Consider the following 13,724-nt stretch of genomic DNA (forward strand, 5'->3'; position numbering starts at 1 on the left):
TTCCCCCTCCCCCCACCTTTTATATCCCCCCGCTTGGCACGTCAGCCTCATTCCTGAAGATGGGCTTATGCCCGAAACGTCAATTCTCCTGCTTCTCGGATGCTGCCTGGCCTGCGGCGCTTTTCCAGCACCACACTTTTCAACTTTATATAATGCGACCAAACTATGTTCATTGGTTGAATTTTCTGCTGGTAATGCAGTTAGGCAACATTTCAAACTAGATAACCAACATGATAATTTCAAACTTTCTGCGTTCTGCAGAATAACAAATCGCTTGTTCAGATTTTTTGGAGTTGGTGAGAAACCTACTCAAGGAAACCTAAACACATAAATAAAAAGCTGACCATACCACCAATGCTTCACTGCAGGCTCACTGATGATGTTACCTTGTATGGTGACGAAACGTCACGAACCTTCCAGCTCAGCGAGCAAACTTACATCCGTAAACCTATATTGTTTTATTGGGAAGAAGATGTAAGGTATTCACACTTCTATTCATTGAGGAAGACAGTTGTATTGTCTGTGCACAGACTGTCGGTCTCCAAGTCCAAGAGAAGTGTGAAAACTATCAGGTTTTAACAGGGTATATTTTGAACTGTTCATTTGATTCTAAGGTCTAAATTTTATTGAGTTCTTAAAAAATAACTACTCACCATTTCTATCTGGATATAAGACCCATTTGCATTGATGGAAATAGTAGAGAAGAAGGCATTGTTTAAACAAAAAATTGGGTTATGGGTGCACCTGAAATATCAACAAGGAGGTGGGTTATCCTTCCAGGGCCCTGGAGAGGGAACAGTTGGAGGTCAGAAGTAAGTATGGTTCACCACATTTAAACTTGGGTAGCAGCTCAAGCTCTGATTTGTTTTTAACTCCACATGAATTTGTTTTCTTTAAAAGTTGATAATTCACCTGCTTTGAGCTGAAGAGAGGATCTCCAATAATGTTCTCATCATGTACAATGTTTTTAAGACAGTAGATGAGAATGGAAAAGAGTAGAAATAAATTTTTGAGGCCAAGAATCATTTTGGGTTGATTTTCTAGAATTAAATATCTATTTAAAAGACAGTGCAATGTGCCCTTGACGGTGAGTTTGTTCAGTTGTACTAAAAATAAAAATGATATTGTATGATTGAAATTATATGCTGTTTCCAAAAACAAGTGTTGAGTCAAAAGCTTTTTGTCTTCAGTAAAGGGCTTAAAATGAACTCTTGCCATTTTATCCTTTCATCTATCAACTAGAAGTTCAAATTGCTTTAAATTTCTTCTCTGTCAAAAGTATGAATGAGTCACTGGTAAGTATCATTTCTGTTTCACATGTGCCCATAGATATTTAATTTTTATTTTGCACACCAACTCCTGAGTGGCTTTTATAGAAATCTAGTTTGTTCTTCTACTTCATAATAAGCTTTGGTTAAGCTCTATTAGACAGTGTAAAGCAGGGCAGGCTAACAGCTGCATGTGAACTGTGAATACTGTACAGTCAGCACAATGAATTAATAGCCTCATAACTGGAACGTTGCCAGAAATCCAAAATCAAATTCCTTTTCCAACATTGTCTGGGTTTCTTTGGAAGATGGCATGGATCCAACCCCCTATCAGAAACTGCTTATCCTAGTGTAATAGTTTATCACTCAGTAATTTGATTTATCTGGGCAGTAAAATCAAATTTTGCTCTCATACTGAAGCTTCCATTGATGGTGACGTTTTGTGTCCTTCAATATCTTAAGTGTTTTTATTCTCCACCAATTTTAGTCGGTTATTCTCCTTCCTCTGAGAATGTGCTACTTCGAACTAGTGTGCATTCCCTCAGAATTAAGTAAATAGGCTTACAAAACAAGCTGGTGCCATTTTTTAAAATAACAGGTGTGTAGAAAGAATCCTCAATGTCTTGTTTATTTTCTTCCAGCTGAAGATGAAGAATCTATCTTTGATTTATTTATCTTTGATTATTTTATCTTTGATTAATCAATACATTAGTTTTTATTGAATTATGGAATTATTGTCCTATCTACACACAAATTACTTTGAACTTTACAGAGGTATGCCTTAGAGAGAAGAGTAGTCCATCTTAGACAGAAATTGTGCCAGTAAGGTATCATAGAATCCCTACAGTGCAGAAAGAGACCATTAGGCCCATTGAGTCTGCACCGACCTCCAAAGAGCATCCTATGTGGGCGGCACAGTGGCACAGTGGTTAGCACTGCTGTCTCACAGCGCCGGAGACCCGGGTTCAATTCCTGCCTCAGGAAACTGACTGTGTGGAGTTTGTACATTCTCCCCGTGTCTGCGTGGGTTTCCTCCGGGTGCTCCGGTTTCCTCCCACAGTCCAAAGATGTGCAGGTCAGGTGAATTGGCCATGCTAAATTGCCCATAGTGTTAGGTAAGGGGTAAATGTAGGGGTATGGGTGGGTTGTGCTTCGGCGGGTCGGTGTGGACTTGTTGGGCCGAAGGGCCTGTTTCCACACTGTAATGTAATGTAATCTAATCTAATCTAATCTAATCTATCCAGACCCACCGCCCTCCATCATTCTTGTAACCCCGCATGGGGCTTTTACCATGGCTAACACATTAACCTGCAGATCCCTGAACACTGGGAGGCAATTTTAGCATGGTTAATTCACCTAACCTGCATATCTTTGAACTGTGGGAAGAAATTGTAGCATGCAAAAGAAATTCACGCAGACATGGGAAGGTTGTGTGGAGTTTGCACAATCACCCAAGGCTGGAACTGGACCTGGGTCCCTGGTACTGTGAGGCAGCAGTGCTAACCACTGAGTCATTGTGCTGCCTAAGGTACTTCATGGCTGCAATTTTTGAGTTAACCATTGTGGACTCAAATCATGCTCGAAACACAAGCATGCAAAGCACACCTAGTGCACTTCTAAATGTGCAGTGTTATACATGTTTCTTTGAGTGATAAGTTCGGAAGCATTGGATGTAAAAGATCCCTTGATGTTATTTGAACATTGGCAGGCCCCGTTGTTCTGTGCAGTATCTATTCCTCAGTCAATATCTCGAAAATAGACCATCCGGTTATTATCACATTATTATTTGTGGGGCTTACTGTGCATGAATTGGTTTCCATTTTTGAGAACATTATTTGTGTTTACACTTCAAATGTTTCCACTTACTGTAAAGCCCTTTGTAGTGCCCTGAGATTGTTAAATGCCATTCTTTTAAATATTCAGAGTTCAATAGTATCCCTAATGGATATTTAATATGAAATGAGTTTTTGTCATTTCCATATACAGTATATCACAAGTCAGGAGATTAAATATCTAAAATAAATTGTGCCTCTTGCTTGTTATGACACAACCTAGGCTGGGTCTATACTGATCACATTACAAAAAATTGTAATTTTAGCATTGTTTGACCAAAGTTGTTCTCACCTATTCATTTGTATTTTGTATAATCAGCTTTTTTGGCTTTTGGCAGGATTTATTTTTTGACATCTGTTGATAGACATTTTTAGTTGAATCATTTCATTTGAACTAAAGTGCGAATACAGTTCATTGTTTGTGGGCTTTTGTGTACAAGTCTGGCTGCTGTATTTCCTCCATAAATATCTTGCAAAATAAATGCATTAGTTATTTAACAGGGGTTTTGAGTTTCTAATGAGGTGTTATACAAATGCATTCTCTTTCTTAATGGATATGCATTTTGTAGAAGAATAGAATATCCTATTGTAAAACTGTCGCCAATTCTTTTAATCATAGGCTCGATACTAAATATTAATAGTGGCATGAATTGGTGCAGCATAGTTCATAATGGTGATGCTACACAGAGAAGAGTGTCCCATCAGTGGGAGATGGTTATTATACTTAGCTTCGTTAATTGAAAGTAGCAGGTTCACTTCAGGGAAAACATCAAAAGGTTGATACTGTAAATAGAAGAACCCAAGTTGACAACAGTAATGTCTTGCATCATATATTTATAAATTTAATCATGCTGCATTAGAAGGTCTGGGGGACAAAGCCAGCTATTTCTGCTTGATGAGTGAGGTAAAACTAGAAAAGGAGGAAGTCGAGAGCATGGTGCTGGAAAAGCACAACAGGTCTGGCAGCATCACATAGGCAGGAAAAGTGACGTTTCAGGCAAAAGCCCTTCATCAGGAACTTCATTGGGTTCCTGATGAAAGGCTTTTGCCCGAAATGTCGATCTTCCTGTTTCTCTGATGCTGCCTGATCTGCTGTGCTTTTCCAGTACCACACTCTTGACTCTGATCTCCAGCATCTGCAGTCCTCACGTTCCCCCAGAAAGGGAGGAAGTCTTGCCCACTTTATTGACTATTGGGAAGTCCCTAAAAATGTTGTCATTTGGTAACATATTGTGAAGAATAAAAATGGAGAATATTATCAAAGCATAACACAAATTGATGTACCACTGTTAGTACACACATTAACGATGGGAGTTACATTAGAGAAACATATGCAATTAAACTTTCAAGGGGATTGACAACAAAGCATCTCAATAGCGTGCTTATATGGTTACCCACTCGATCTTTTTGTTAATTTTTTTCATTTCAACACACATTTGCCTGCATACTGACAATTCCTATCACTTCCCACAGATAGATTTTTTCGCTTGTTTATTACTTTGTCCACCATGTGTTGCACTGATGTCGTCTCCTTCAGTTGTGTTCAGTCTAAAAATATTAATCAAATTCTTTCTTTTTCAATCCCAACCAATTCTTTTTATACTTACTGTGAGCCACTTGCATTTTCTAAGGTTCATTCCACTCCTATACCAACTCATTGCAGCAGCCTGTCTGCTTAAAATAATAAGAGGTGAACAGTCCAGTCTTGTGGTGACCCAGGTCATATAATCTGGTCAGATAACTTCCTAGTATGTTAATGGAATAAATCCTTTGTTGTATAGATTTGGCTTCTAAAGCTGTTATCTGGTAAGACAAAGTTATGCAATTAAAACAAAATGTTATTACTGTTTGGCACAATAATAAAAGTAAAATACTATAAATGCTGAAATGAAAACAAAATTGTATGAAAACCTAACAAGTGTGGCAGTATCTGGAGAGAGAAACAGTTAATTTAAAGTATTTTCTGATGACTTGTTTGTTTGACAGTTAACCTTTTGTCTTCAATTTTTCTGTCCATCCAAGTTCAGACAGAAGCACTCACCCTATACCTTTTCTAGGTAGGAAGATTGTTAAACATTGGATTTTGTAATTTGGTTGTAATGTGATCTGGAAGTATCTTTATTTTCTATTCATAAGATTGCTATGTTGAGGCCCCTAAGAGTGGTTAGAACCTCCGTGTTCACCATTTCCCTCAAAAAATGCCTAAATGTAAACATCCTTGGCAGTGTTATTACTAATTGGAGGTACAAGGTTAGAATTGTGTGTGCAGGATTATCTGGACTATACGCAGAGCAGAAGGCACATCAGCCATACTAAATGTGCCCACCCCCCAACTTGGATGTTAGTCCATCCAAGACTCAACATTTTATTTCTTCTGAACTTGTTTGCCTTTGTGTGATATCTGTACGGAACTGACTGACCTGTTTGCTCCATGAGCTTTTAGGATTCCTTATAATTCATTGTTGTAAGGCACAATTAATTATGCCATTTAATAGTTAGCTTTAGAAATTTTGACCAATACAGCATCTCATGGCAATTTCAACTTTGATACGTTCTTGAAATTGTTGTACGTAGATTATGGCAGAGGACCTTAACTCTTAAGGCAATTTGGAAATTTCTGTTTGCAAAGAATACAGAAATATTTTGGGTGGTGATGAGCTGTTTAACTATTTTGTATTTGATGGATATGATTTCTCTGTTGATTTAAAGTTGGCAGGTATTCTGCAGATGTGTAGTGTTTGGCTGCAGGGTTGAACATTGAGGATTCACAGCACCAGTTGATGTGTCATCAAAGTAGATTCCTTCATTATTGTTACCAGTTTATCAAAGTAATTTGAAAATAAAACTCTGAAAGCACTCGGGCAGGTCATGCAGCATCTGTGGAAAAAGAAACTTGTTCATGCATTAGCACGATGACCTTTCAGATCCCTCTTGAGGAGCTTGTGACATTTAGTGGCTTCGTCAAGATGTTTTTCAGATCATGAAGAATAATAAAAGCTGCTTGATTTGTTTTTAAAGTATCTTATTATTAAGGGTTCCGTGAACACAACTTTAGATTCTGCAAGAAAAAAGTGGAATAGAAGTCTAGGTCAGCTGTATGGTGAAAATCTGAATCAACAGTCAAATTGTGGAAATGCACAGTAAATCAATCTTCATCTGTGAAGAGAAAAGGTGGTCAGCTTTTAAGGTGCAGGCAGTTTTTCAAAATTCCAGTTCTGACCAATTACAGAGATCTGACCTCAATGAAGTGTCAGACATGCTCAGTTGACAAGATTGTTTGCTATGTCAGAATGTCATAGGTTCAAGTACCAGTCCAGAGACGTGACCACAAAATTTAGGCTAATACTCCAGTTTGGCACTGAGGAGTGCAGCACTGTTGGAGGTGCTTTCTTTTGGAAAGGCCCAATCTGCACCCTCAGGTAGATCTACAAGTCGCGTAGATACCAATAACATTATTTCAAAGGAAACAAGCACTTTGGAACATCCCAAGATGGTTAAAGGCACTATATAAATGAATGTCTTTCCCTTAAATCCTGAAGCACGAATTTTGTCTGGTCAAGTGCAGACTTCTGTATATTTTCGTAGTTCTGTGCTTATCTTTGCCCACAACACAGTTTTGGGTTGTAGCACAGTGTATAATAAATAGAGAGCCCAAACCATCTCTCCACCTTAGCTTTTTGTGAAATTAAGAATTATTTGGAAACAGCCCTTTTTTGGGGGTGGGAATGCATAGATTATGAAACACAACATAATTACAGGGAATGTTTTGTGCGTGTGTGTGTGTGTGTGTGTGTGTGTAAATATGTTTGCATGAGTTTATTTAAATGTAAAAAGGAAAAATATTTATTTTGACTTGTATTTAAGCACAGACTAGCTACATTTATCTTGTAAATCTTCAATGATAAAAAAAACGAGCTGTAACCCTTTTCAAAATTCATGACTCTGTTCTGTATTGTTCCTGTCCCATTTATCTAAAATAAAAGTTTTGTGTTTTATGTATATCATATTTCCTATTGGAATGTAATAGCACATTTTTTTTCCCTACGAGGTTCAGATACACTAGTGAAATGAACAGGTTTTGTTTCTTCTGTTACAAATTGTTTTAACTGGTCAAGTAATGGAGTGATCTTTACTCAGTGTTCTGCTGACAGCATTCTTAAATGTAAGCTTTGGAGTTTTTGTACTTTTTAAAAAGATCAATGGATTTTAATTGCAATTGGTTCATGTAATTGTCTGCCTTTCTCCCCCTCTCTCTGAAAGGCCTGGTGATAATGGATGGTTACACAGCCACCAAAGAGCTTTAAATTTATGTTGCAGTCTGTTGTAAATTTGTCAAGACCTGTGTGGGGAAGCAATGAATCATTACACCTTTTGCTACCTGTAGTTAGTGTTCTGTAAAGCTAAGCAATTGGAAATGTACATTTTGGGTAAAGGCTGATGCTTGCTTAAGTTGTATTATTATCCACTTCTATGGGCAAATTAGATTTTTACCACGTTCAGAAATAAGAACGCAAAAGTTAAACCATTAACATATCTTATGTCTCAATGTTAATTACTATCCACAGGAAACTGAGTTTTGTAAACCAGGAAAGTCCCAAGCTTGATCCTCGTTCTATGCTGAGTTAACGAACTTCAGCCAGATTGGCAGTAGGAGCCCTAAGATGGACCTTGCCCCTTCTGAACAGGGAAAATGGTGGATGATGATGTTAGGAGTGGGTGGGGTAGGATTGCATAGTATTCCTATCCTAATCGTAATTCAGTGATCCCATGTTTGAAATTGTCAACCATTGAGGACTGAATCACACAGGTCTGTGATGAGCTGTGTGGCCAAATGTTAATGTCTAGATGAACATGTGTTCACAATAAGCGGATAATAGTAACACGATTCCAAGCATCACCTTGTAATGCCATATGGTTGTTGCATTTAAGATGTTAGTAGAAATGGCTGGTGAATTCCAATCAATCTTATAGCCCTCATAACAACATTATTATTGTGTTTAGCAGTCATATAAAGTCTTGATTTATTGTAGAAGCTATTACAAAAGACAAGTCTATAAAACTTTATATTTTCAGAACTTGCTTTTAAATAAATTTAACAGAAACCATGAAGCATTTCAAATGATGTTTTTTATAAACAGTCATATCCTTTGCTGTTTATATGTGCTAGTGCCTACAGAGGACTCCACTAACAAAGTGGAAGTAAATATTACAAAACATACAACTAAAAAATGTTGTTCAAGTAGATCTTCCTCTAAAGAAACACACCCATCACAAAACTACACTTTCTCTTAGTGGTTGTAAAAGATCTCTCAATAATATTTTGTGAACGGGATGTTTTCTCAGGGACAATATTTAACCTTCAATACCATCTGGTCAATTACATTGCTGATTGTGACAGTTCACTGTCTATTAATTGTTTGCCTTGTTTTCTTAGATTATGACAAAGACTACAATTCAAAATTACTTCATCAGCAGCAAGGTGCTTTACAATACCTTGAGGTCATGAAAGGCACTTTGTAAATCCAGGCATTTCTTTACATTTCTTAATAAATACTACCAGAATTTTAATCCCAACTGTCTTATCGAAAACAAACATTCAAGGATATGAATGGCAATTTATCATAACACCTGACTAACTCAGAAATGGTTCAGGATATCAGTCAGTCCTGATCTTGCAATTACATGTTTGTATATAGAACATAGAACAGTACGGCACAAAAATGGACACTCTGGCCCATGATGTCATGCTGAACATAATGCAATTTTAATTAATCCTTTCAGAATGCCCTTCATCCATATCCCTCCATTCCTTGCGTATCCATGTGCTGATCTAAAAGTCCCTTAAACACCCCTATCGTATCTGCCTCCACCAGCACCCCTGGCAGCACATTCTAGACTCCTACCATTGTGTGAAAAAAAATTGCCTCTCACATGTCCTTTGAACTTTCCCCTCTCATCTTAAATGCATGCTGCCTAGTTTTAGACATTTCAAGTTGGCGGGGGTGAGAGATTCTGACTGTCAACCCTGTAGTTTTTCTAGCTCACCTTTATAGTTCATACCCTTTATAGTTCATACCCTGGCAGCATCCTGGTAAACCTCTTATGCACCCTCTCCAAAGCCCTCACATCCTTCCTGTAATGTGCTGACCAGAATTGAATGCAATACTCTTATTTATTGGCCTCACCAAAGTCTTATAAAGCTGCAATATGACATCCTGACTCTTGTACTCAATTCCCTGATCAATAAAGGCAAGCATGCCATAAACCTTCTTTACCAACGTAGCTACTTTCAGGGAACCATGGACTTGAACCCCAAAGGTCCCTCTGTACACCATTGCTGTGCAGGATCCTGCCATTAACTGTTTACTTTTCTTTAACATTTTTTCTCCCAAAGAGCAGTGCCTCCATTATTCAGATTAAACTCTATCAGCTACTTCTCTGTTCATACTTGCAACTGATCTATAGCCTGCTGTATCTTTTGGCAACCCTAGACACTATCCACAACTCCACCAATCTTTATATTGTCTGCAAATTTACTAACCCACCCATCACATTTTCATCCAAGCCATTTATATATATCACAAACAGCAGAGGTCCCAGTACAGATCCCTACAGAACACCAATAGCCTCCAGCCATGAAAACATATTTCCACCAGTACCGTCTGTCTTCTACCAGCAAGTCAATTCTGAATCCAAGCAGCCAAGTCACCATGGATCCCATGCATCTTAATGTGTATGTGTTCGCTTACCTTGCCATAATAATTTAAACTTGAAATGATGCTTTGGATAACCTTTTCAATTAAACATTGGATTTTATAAGATCTGCACTCAATCATTTTCTTTCAAAGTTGAAGTGTCCAAGTATTTCTGTCTTTCTCCTTGTATCCATGCCCTATAATACCAGAGATCCTTTCTCCTGACACTTCCTTGCTGTTCTTCAGTGTTTCACCTTTTCCTTGGTGCATAGAATTGAATATACCTGAAGATTGACCAGGTGATGCTTCCATTAGCCATAATATTCCTTCAGAGAATAATTTTAATACAGTTTTGAATATGAGGCATTGTTAATTTTTCTGCCATTTTTCCCATACTACTCCCAACAAATGGTTATTTCCTTGCTCAGGTACATTAATTCCTTTGATGTTGCCTTCCCCCTCAGTGACCTTGCTGTGTGTATAACATGATGCTGAAGGTCAGTAGCGTATGAAGTTAGCGTTGTGTCCAGTTTCTACTCATCTGATATTCTTTGCTTTACTTTGATCTAAATGGGGAGTGGGGCTCAGGGTAATTTTCTCTTCCTGTGTATCAACTATACCATTCCCATCATTGAAAACAACAAACTGTCAGGGATTGAATGTAGGATCTCCCTTTTCTGTATGCTTAACAGATTAAACTCCCTTTCCATGAATGTGTATTTATCCCAGATTCTGCATCCAGAGATTTACTAATTGAAAGCATTGAGCTGTCCTAATGAAGGAAAGATTTGAGGTCAAAAGACCCTTACTACTGACACAATCATTCTGGTATTCGGTTACAATGTTCCAAGGTCATTCACATGAGAAGATGAAATAAGTGTTAGCAGAGGGGGCCAAGAATCAGTTTGAAGTTGGGAAGGGATAAGGAAAGACTGTGTTTAGGGAGAGACACCAAATGCTGGCTGTCATTGTGATAAGAACACTTTGTTATAATTCAAATAATGAAGTTCATTTACAAAGTATTTTTATGAAGAGCGTCTAGTCATTAAGTTTTCAAACATAGAAACTAGTTCAACCAAAACTATGTTCTTGAAATGTAACATAACATTAGGAATATGAAGAAATCCAGGTATGTGGCTTGGTAACCACACATGGCACAAAATGGGTTTTGTATATTGAGTCAGAACCTTTTGAGTTGATCCAACCTGAGGGATTTTCTGCTAATCACTGCATAGATCTTAAATCTGAACAGTCTTCCTATCTTCCTCTTTAAACTGGCTGATTGTCACCTTGGCATTCCAGTCAATGGTTGATCATTCAAAACCCAACTAATTTGGTTAACTACAGTTTTGATTTTCTTTTGTCCCAGATGAACTTGATTGTATGGTTGGAGAAAAATCTTTTGGAGCATCCTGAAGTAGGGCTTGGTTGATTGCTCCACTTAGAAAAAAGAAATAAATCTTAGAGACTTGTATCAGCTTGCTGTTTTTCTTGTACTGCAGAAGGTGTACAGGATACCAACCAGGTTTAACAGTAAGGTTAGTCAATGTTTTGCTTTGCCACGACAGCATCTGTTAATATTTTTATAAAATACTGTAATCTGTTGGATTGTCTTTATGATGTGGTCTGTTTAAGCACTGTCTGATTGTGTGCCTATTCTGCCATTTTATGAAATCTAAAAGGTTAGAGTCCAATGACAAATGTTTCTGTTTAATTCTTGGGTTTATTATAATACCAGATACTTAGGGAATTCCTGGGATGTCAATTGCTATAATCCTAAACAATTTAAGAAGTCACATCAGAGAGAGACACAAGACTGATTCCTAGTGGTAGAGTTGAGATTTACAAGGAATGACTAAAATAATTTAAAATTTTTCAGCTTTGAAGAATGGTTTCTTAGAGGTAAACAATAGTAAGCAATGAAATGGAAGATAAATCCAGAAAATTGTTTCAAACTAATTTGGAGGAACAGGCGGAAACATGAGGTCAGATTAGGAAAAGACACATATTGGGCTGGAGCCAGGAATTCTTCTTTGGACAGATGCTGTAATCCCAGCTGATGGTTCTATTAGACAAGTCCAATCTGATATGATAAATCTCTTATTTTTATTTGTACATGGTGGTCATTTGCTGAAATGTAGTCACACAAGGCTGCAGGGCTTTTCGTACACAACAAAAGTTAACTGTACAAAAGATAAAAAGTTATTTTTGCAAAAATATACTTTAATCACAAAAAAAGTCTGCATTCACAGATTCTAAAACAGTTCAATACAGTCTTTGTGTACCAAGAAAAACAAACACTGGAATTTCATATTCCTTACAGTTGCAAAATCAAAGGCATTTCCTACTCAAGCGGGACACTATTTACTTTTTGAGGCAAAGAGAGCATCTGATAACTGAACAAACCCTCGTTATACTTTGGCAGAAAGACCTTAAATGGTGGTCTTTCATTACTGTGCCTTTTGCTGGCAATCACCCCAAGTTTTAGTGTGTCCCTTAGCGCACAGTTCTGGAATTGCAGAGTCATTGTCATACAGCATTGTCATAAAGCCCTTTGGTTCAACTCGTCCATGCCGACCAAGTTTCCCAAACTAAACTAGTCCTACTTGCCTGTGTTTAGCGCATATCCCTCTAAACCTTTTCTGTTCATGTGACCTGTTCCAAATGTTTTTTTAAATATTGTAAGTATACCTGCATCTACCACTTCCTCTGGCAGTTCATTCCACATACAAACCACTCTGTGTGAAAAAGCTGCTGCTCAGGTCCCTTTTAAATCTTTCTCCTGTCACCCTAACAAAATGTCCCCTAGCTTTGAACTTCCCCACCCTCGGGAAAAGACTTTTGCTGTTCACCTTATCTATGTCTGTCATGATTTCATAAACCTCTTTAAGGTCACCCCCCAACCTCCTCTGCTCCAGTGAAAAAAGTCCCAGCCTGTTCAGCATCTCTTTATACATCAGTCCCAGCAACATCATGGTAAATCTTTTCTGCAATTTCTCCAATTTACTTATATACTTCCCAAAGCAAGGTGACCAGAAGTAGACACAGTATTCCAAAAATAGTCTCACCAACATCCTGGACAACCTCAACATGCCATCCCAACTCATATACTCAAAAGTCTGAGCAACAAAGGCAAGCATGCTAAACGCCTTATTACATTTGAAGTGCTATATACATATGTGTAGTCAGGAAAGATGCTATGATTAAGTCAAAGTTCCCTATCGTAATCCAGTAACATTTGTGGGCAGCACGGTGGCACAGTGGTTAGCACTGCTGCCTCACAGCGCCAGAGACCCGGGTTCAATTCCCGACTCAGGCGACTGACTGTGTGGAGTTTGCACATTCTCCCCGTGTCTGTGTGAGTTTCCTCCGGGTGCTCCGGTTTCCTCCCACAGTCCAAAGATGTGCAGGTCAGGTGAATTGGCCATGCTAAATTGCCCGTAGTGTTAGGTAAAAAGGGGTACATGTAGGGGTATGAGTGGGTTGCGCTCCGGTGGGTCGGTGTGGACTTGTTGGGCCGCAGGGCCTGTTTCCACACTGTAAGTAATCTAATCTAATTTAAATTACTTTAATTTAAGAAGAGAATGATGTATTTAGTTAGCCCCACTGGCCCATGCAACTCAGGAAATGCCTTAGTTTGACTCCTGGTCAATGCTGATCTAAGCTAGGACCTTGAAATGTGCCAGTTTGCAACACTTGTTCAAGGTCAGCCCCAAACACTAGAAGACCAGCAAGCTTTGGGTAGACCAAAGAGCAACTTTCACCAATTTGATGGTCTCCCAGACACAGTTGATGTTTGTCTCATTGTGCGTCCAGGGACAGACCATCGAGGACAGAGTCCTGCATCACAGAGCTGCTCAGCATGTACCTCAACAAAACTACTGCATCTTATCCAGATCTTCTTTACATAGGCACGTTCCAAAGGAGAT

Source organism: Chiloscyllium plagiosum, chromosome 25, assembly GCF_004010195.1.
Source record: "Chiloscyllium plagiosum isolate BGI_BamShark_2017 chromosome 25, ASM401019v2, whole genome shotgun sequence".
NCBI lineage: Eukaryota > Metazoa > Chordata > Chondrichthyes > Orectolobiformes > Hemiscylliidae > Chiloscyllium > Chiloscyllium plagiosum.